We start from the raw sequence: 7,610 nt of genomic DNA on the forward strand, positions 1-7,610 counted from the left end.
TTAGCAGGTCAACAGTGTGCGACTGTTGAAATGAAAGTACCTAGTGTTTCACCTGTGTGCTTAGAAACACTAAAAGAGTTTAAGAGAACTGCTGTGGGAGGAGGATCCACTACCTTGGTCTAAAACTGAAGCTAATAACATCTAAGCAAATAGCCAGGTTGTGAAACTCTGGCACCGATGTTTGAAACCTGGAACCAGGAACTAGCTGTTGCTGCTGAGGTTGCTAGGAGACAGGGGCGGGGCTTAGGGGGATTAGGTAACGATGATGTTCTCAGTTAAATACAGAAACAGACGATGCAGATTTAGAGCTCAAAGTAACCTAAACCATAAATGTTTTAGGATCTCTAAATCCTCTTCTTGTTGGGTTGAAAGCTAACAAAACATTCAAAGTTTGAACAAGTGGAACTCCAGGTCGAGTTTCCAGCGTCGCACTTTGTACCACTCCCCCAATTTATGTGGGAATACCAAAAGCACACAGAACACAACCAGTAAATATAATGTTTCTCATAATTTGAATCTCATTTACTGAATCGGGGGGGTCGGAGGTGAAACACAAATATGTCTTTTTATTCCAAAGAAGGTCAAAGAATGTCGACCCATCAGATCGACCTCTGACCTTACAGAATCATTGTCATTGTCAAGACAGTCTGCTGGTCTGAGAAGCCGCTGCATCACGTGTCGATTGACGACGGAGGGTTAACCCCTAAAGGTCGACTGTGTTTCAGCTTTTGGAGCGAGATGTTAATGTGAGCTCAAAATAAAACATTCAGGAGAAATGCTCCGACTGAAAGCTGCAACTCTTTTTAAAAATCATGACAGCGTGCTGAGTCACAGACCTGCAGGCTTCAGACTCTGTGTTTTGTTTCAATCATCAAAGCTATTGGGTTTAAGGTCTCCTCTCCCCGCCCGTCACTCAGCGACACTCACGGCTGCTCGGACCCTGAAACTTTACCCCGGGGGGGGGGAGGAGGAAACGTCTCCCTGGCCTCACTCTGCGCTGCCGGGGGTCACGCCACCATTCTTCTGTTACACAAAAGACTTCTTCAAGTGCCCGTGTGACAATGAGCTTTAGATCAGCCGAGCAGAATGATCGCTGCTGAACGTCAATGCTCTCTGTATTCATTGAGCAAGAATTAATATGAACTTTTTTGAATGTGAGTTGGCCGGGAGAACTTCAGAACCACGACTAGACGCCCGCCTGGTCCTGAAGTGATTCACTGTTTGCAGAGCAGATGTCAACGAATTACTAATGAAGTTCCAGTAATAATATTCTAGTTACTCGTTACTACCTTACTGCAACAATCCCCAGATTCATTTCATCACGAACGTCAGCTGAGCAGGAAGGAAGTGAGCATCGTGGTTGCAGGTTTGTAGTTTTCCTGCGGAATCGGGCTTTATTTTAGGAGCTGCCGCAGGTCGTTTTTTTTTGGTCATTGGGTTTATTTTGTCAGTTGTTGTCAAACACACCTGACAACCCTGGCTAGCTTGGAAGATGGAAGCGCTCATGTCTACATTCAGCAGCTGGAAATATTCCCACTACTTTAGTTTTCTCGAGAGGAAAAGATGAGGAGAACATCATTGTCAGATGTAGATTGTGTCTCGGTACTACGTCTCCTTCTACTGCAAAAAACACAACCTCAAACCTCCTTAAAGGCTTTATATGTGATTTTTTGATCCAGCAGATGTCGCCCTTGAGCTCCAGCATGAAACCAAAACAACTGGCGCTGCATTGTTGTGTTAGCATGCTAATGCTAGCGATCTTTATTATGCTGGTATCTTCACACTGCATGTAAATTTACCTGAAATGAGCGTGATCTAGAAACACAGTTAAGCAGTGAGTACAGTATGTTATTCTTCTTTTCTCTAGTCCCTCAATTAAACAACTTTTATACACGAGGGGAGGAGTCAGCCGGCCGTCCCGGCGATGTAAACAAAGTGAAGATAGGACTCTGAAAACTCTGAAAACATCACAGACAGTGGGACTCGGGTGTTACACCCATTGTAGACAGTCATGACTCACAGAGTTATTTTCAGAGGATATTCTTGATTCTACATTGAAGTGTAAAAAATCACATAGAAAGACTTTAAGCACTTACAACAACGTGAAGCTCGTATAAATAAAACCCACCAACGAGCCTTCTGCGGCTGCGGATGATAGCTGTAGCCCTACAGAACAACCAAGACTGGATCTTAATCGTGGACAGCTACAAGCGAAAAAGAACTAATGAAACGAAAAGTAATATAAGGAGTAGTGTAACATATTACTGTTGGCAGGGAGTGACAAGTAAAGTAATTATATTACTGTTAAAAAGAGTAACGAGTAATGAGTAATATATTCCTTTTTTTACAGTAACGAGCCCAACACTGGTTAAGACTGGAAGGACTGGGACTGGTCTCGGACTGGGACTCGCTGTGAGTCTGTTAATGAGCGCAGCCTCTCAAAGAGCAAACACGATGTCAGTGGAAGCTCCGCCTCCTGAACCACATGTTCACACGAGCATGTGATTTCAGAAGACGAGCCTTCAGATTCACACAGAGGAATGTCAGATGTGCTGACACCAAAGATCTCCCTTTCTACTCTGTGATTTACATGAAGCTCTCCAGACTCACCACATTAAAACTCACTCATGGATTCAGATTAGAAAAACATTATCAAATAAAGATAATTGAAACAAGCTTTTGGAGTCTCTGGTTTGCAGACAGCTTTTGTTTAAGTCATCATCATAAACACTGAACCCCTTCAGCTAGAGAGCCGACCTCCATCCACAGATCCTGAGACGTGCCAGAGGTTCGCTCTCCGTCAGCACGAGTCGACTCAGGTAGTGACAGACGGGCGGCCTCGTGTCAAAACACGACCTGCTGCTGCCAGACGCAGAGAGCGGGCACAGCTCCTCCCTCACTAACATCTCTAACAGGTATACAGAACATTCTGCTTTAATCTTTACATTTATTAAAAGTGCAGCATGTGGGGACGCCGGTCACCTAGCAGGAAGTGCTCTGCAGAAAAGTGCTGGTTTTGCGTTTTGGTGTGCTTGGATGAAGTCCTGCACGTGGGTGTCGTCTCCATGGCAACAGTCTTTTTGATAACGGCGGCTGTACGACCGACACGGCTCCGTTGCTTTTTTACTGCACGCTTCACTTTGAGCATCAAACGGGCGATGTTTGCCATCGCACATCGTCTGGATGATGAGCTTCAAAATGGCCGCCGATCAAGCGTCTTTGACCCTCTCTCACAGAGCGACATTTTGGAGCCACGACCGCAGATATGACTACGATTGGCCGCCTTAAATCATACGTCTTGAAATGAACCGGTCACAACTCGCCCATCTTCACTTTTAGAAACTTTTATTAAAGAAATGACCCACAGCTTTAAACAGCCTACACACACCTCTGTGTCTCCTTCACTGAGCCTTCCTTAAAGGGCCAGCGTCCCTTAAAGGGCCAGCGTGTCTTTATCTTAAAAGGTAGATAAAACACACAGTATTTACTGTTTATATCTTTGTTTTCTTTTACTGATGATCTTAGAAATATAAATTAACTTAAATACTTCTTGAAATTAAATTAGTTCAACTAGACACACAAAAATATGAATGTTACATGTACATAAACATCTCCTTATACTGATGACCTTCTCGTGTTCTGACTTGATGGGATCAGAAACTCACTTCTCTTCTCCTCTAAACTCCTGTTTGTCTCATTTCACCGTCACTGACTTTAATCTCAACTCATGAACGTTCTTTTGTTTTTTCTTGACGTCCTGGTCGCTGGTTTACAGGACGCCTCTGGTTTGGTGTGTCGGACGGTTTAGTGACCACATGAGGACAGAACCAGGCGGACATGCCGACCACACTGCAAGCCGACACCTCTTCAAAGAGCGGGCGACTCTGCCAACCATGCAGAGGTTTCACCTTTCTGACCCGAGTTCAAACAGCGAGACTCGCTCTCACACTTGTTTAAGACGTGCTCGAGCGTGTTTACTTATTTCATGATTAATTAAAGATGAACGCTGAGGACAGATCTTTGTCTACCTATGTGCTCTGAGACTCCTGTCTCTTTCTGTTACAGACATTTGAGACCTGAACGTTCCCATTTCTTGTATTTCAAATGGAGTTTTCTTTTATCTTATGTGAGCTGTTATGTATTTTATTTATTCTTCTGTACAGCACTTTGGTCAACTGTTTTAAAGTGCTAAACAAATAAAGTTGGATTGGATTTCTCTCTCTTCCTGACGTCTTGGATGTGAAGCTGCTGTGCACAGATTTTCCCAGACTGCAGAGATGTTGGAAAGCAGCCAAAATGTTCAGCCTAAGAAACCTGGAGGACAGGGAAGTGGGTCATTCTGGATCTTGAAAACACTTTTTTTCCATGCAGAAGCAAACTGGATTACGAGAAAAGTTGAATAAAAGGAAGACTTTGGGGGAGTCTGTTTCTGTTCTTTTGTGCAGCTTATTCCTGCACAGAGACCTTCATGAAAAAGTTCATGAACAAGAACAAGAAAACAACCGTGGCAGTAAAAAATCTGCAGGAATTTAAAACTCCAGATTGTCTTTGTTATTTTCTCCTGCAGCAACAACCCCGATGAACCTCAAGCCGCTCATTTGAAGAAAGTATCACACAGTGTGTTGTTGTATGACAGCCATGCATGCATTGCTTACATGCTATTTGTCATCATGCTGTGGAAAATATTGCTCCCACTGACAGCTTTATGACTCCTTCACACAGCATTTTCAGCGTCACAGCCAAGAAAAAAAAAGAAGAAGGGGGGATGGTAATAAAACGCTCCTGTTGCTTATTAAGTCGCAGTGAAATGTAACCAAACTGAGGTTCACCATCGAACCGGTGTCGTGGCTGCTATCGCTGAAAAACCCAGCAGAGGTGTTACTTTGTCTTTGTCTGATTGGTCGACGATTAAATGTTCACTGACGTCGGTCCCAGTCAGAAGTTTGTAAAGCTGCTTTCTCAAAGACTATCGAGTTAGACGAGTCTGCACATGGATCGCTTTGCTCTGCAGACACAGTTTATAAATCTGAAGTGTTTCCTTAAAGGCCTTTTAATAACGTCTGGCTGACACTCAGTATTTAAAGCAGTTTATGAGTGAAGCAGGAACACAAACACACTGAGAGCTGGAGATTTTAATGCAGGATCAATTCATGTTTTTATACTGAAGATGGATCCATGACCAGCAGCGCTCCTCACCTTTGTGTTCAGATTGTTTTGGTCTCTGGCTCACAGATTTACGGCTTTGGTTCACTCCCATCGCACTCAGGGAGAGTGAGACTGCTCTCAGTTTGAAGTAGAAAGAGATGCAGAGTACAACCTGGACTGAACTCCAGATCCTGAATTAGATCATGTCTATAAACCCCTCTATTTCAGCCCTGCTCAGAACAGGCTGTTTCTGTGTCTGTACCTTTAAATATGTAAATGAGCTGTGTCTGACCACGCCCCCTCTCTGGAAGGGTTTGGGTGTCTTGGGCTTTCTCGCTCCATGTCCTATTGTTTACGGTGAGAAGGCAGACTCAGAGGGCAGAACAAACACCTAGCTGTGGGAGTGTCACCCACCTGGGGGAGGGGCTACTGCCCTTTGTGATGTCATGAAGGGAAAATCTCCAAACGGCCTGTTTGAGCACACATTTTCTGAAAAGTGGAGCAGGGAGAAGACGGAGAGGATGGACTTTTCTCATCATTGGGGGGTTTGTAGACGGACTAGAGACACATGTTAGAGTTAGAGGAACATACCTCATTTCGTTACTCTATACTTGTGTATGTGTAATGACAATAAAGTTGAATCTCATCTCATCATCTCATGAGGAAGTGGATTTTGTGACCTTTAAAGTTACCTGGGAGCCCGATGCTTCTCATGCAGACACGTTCTTTCTGCATCAACATGAAACACTGTAATCTTTTCTGAACTTGTGAACCGTGCTGAATGGTCTTGTGGAAAATTGGAAAAACAGGGAACATCTCATTTGTTTAAATCCTAACACATTTATTAATCTTTGGACAGAGCTTGGCTAGCTTGCTGCTTTTTGCTTCGCTAAGCTAATAACCTCCGAGCTCAAGCTTTAAATGCAACGTCTGGATGTACGGGTGGGTTTTCATTTGCTCAGCTAAACTTCTGCCAAGAGAGCAAACCAGAGCGTTTCCCAAAGTGTCAAATTATTAAAATCTGTAACGGATGAAAACTGAGGATCCAACTGGAGCCCCGCCCCCTTCGTTTTAGCGTCACAGATGTTACATGTTGATTTACACTCTGAGGTTTGAGATGAGCAGCTGAATGAGACTGACAGTGAGCTCATTGGTTGAACATTAACAGTTAGTTGTCTCGCTCCAGTGAAGTGGACCCGTCTGGTGTTCAGCTCGGCCATGTGTCCTCAAACTGAGCTGTTCCCACGTCTTCCCATGATGCTCTGGGACCGCTCCTCCTGCGGTGCGGCCCGACACACGTCTATAAACAAACTGAATTCTGTCCTTCCCTTGTTAGTTGACACTGTGTAATCTAATTGTCGGTATATTGACTCACTAAATGTTGGCATTGGGTTCGAGCCCAGCACTTAACATCACAAGGACGGGGTTTTTATTGTCTGCTAAAATGAAGAGAGCGAGCTGCGACTCCATCTTAATGAATGACTGTGAGGAAAAGTGCAAAGTAAACCCTGTGACAGGTTTCTTCTTCTGCTGCTGCTGCTGGATGTAGCTGGATGTAAATCTAACTTTGGTCATATTTTGACTTCCTAACACCACATACCACTTCTTAAAGTCATATCCCAGATTTACGTCCAGTTTCTTAGAATAACATTCTTACTTTCAATCAGCGGACTTAAAAAAACAACATCAATAAAAACCTCCTCTCGCCGAGTGAAAGGACCGAACATGAAAACATATTTCAGCTCTCCACTGCCTGCTCTATCTCAAGACTCATTCCTGCAGCGTGATCACACACTCTCTCTGTGTGTGTGTGTGTGTGTGTGTGTGTGTGTGTGGGAGAGTTGGTGGATTTTGTTTACTTTAGAGCAGAGTGAAATGCCTGGGTTGCCTATATTCAAACTGACAGCCCCATTTGGAAGCAATCATCAAATGTGTCATGGAAAAAGTGCTATGTCATGGTACGAGGGGTGGCAGGACGCTGCCAGCATCAATATTTTTCTTCTAGTCCGGCGTACATGTCATTCTGACGGTGCTCAACTTCACATCGAGATCCTTTCGATACTTCTACTGGTCTCTTTTTTTTATTTATTTTTTAGACTCTAATGCATTTTTCTCAGACATGCACAAAACTCCTGAAAACTTCCTGAACTTTTTTCGGGGTTGAGCTGCATGTGGGAACTAACTCACCTGGTATATATCCGACTTCATGCAGAAATGTTTAGAAGGAGGCTGCAGGAAGAATTCTGCTTAAAGTCAGGGTGATATTTGTGTCTGTTTGCATCACACATGCAGTTCAGTTTTGTGTGAAAGCGCTGCCTGACTTGATGAGCCGATGTGTGAACACAGAAGGTCGTATTCAGAAACCTTTACATCAACTAAGAGTGAAGTATTAATGAGGTGAATGTTCTGGGAGGTTTGGCTCTCTGTGCTCGTCATGAAGCTGCTTCATTCTCTTTTCTGCTCCT

This window comes from Labrus bergylta, chromosome 10, assembly GCF_963930695.1.
Source record: "Labrus bergylta chromosome 10, fLabBer1.1, whole genome shotgun sequence".
NCBI lineage: Eukaryota > Metazoa > Chordata > Actinopteri > Labriformes > Labridae > Labrus > Labrus bergylta.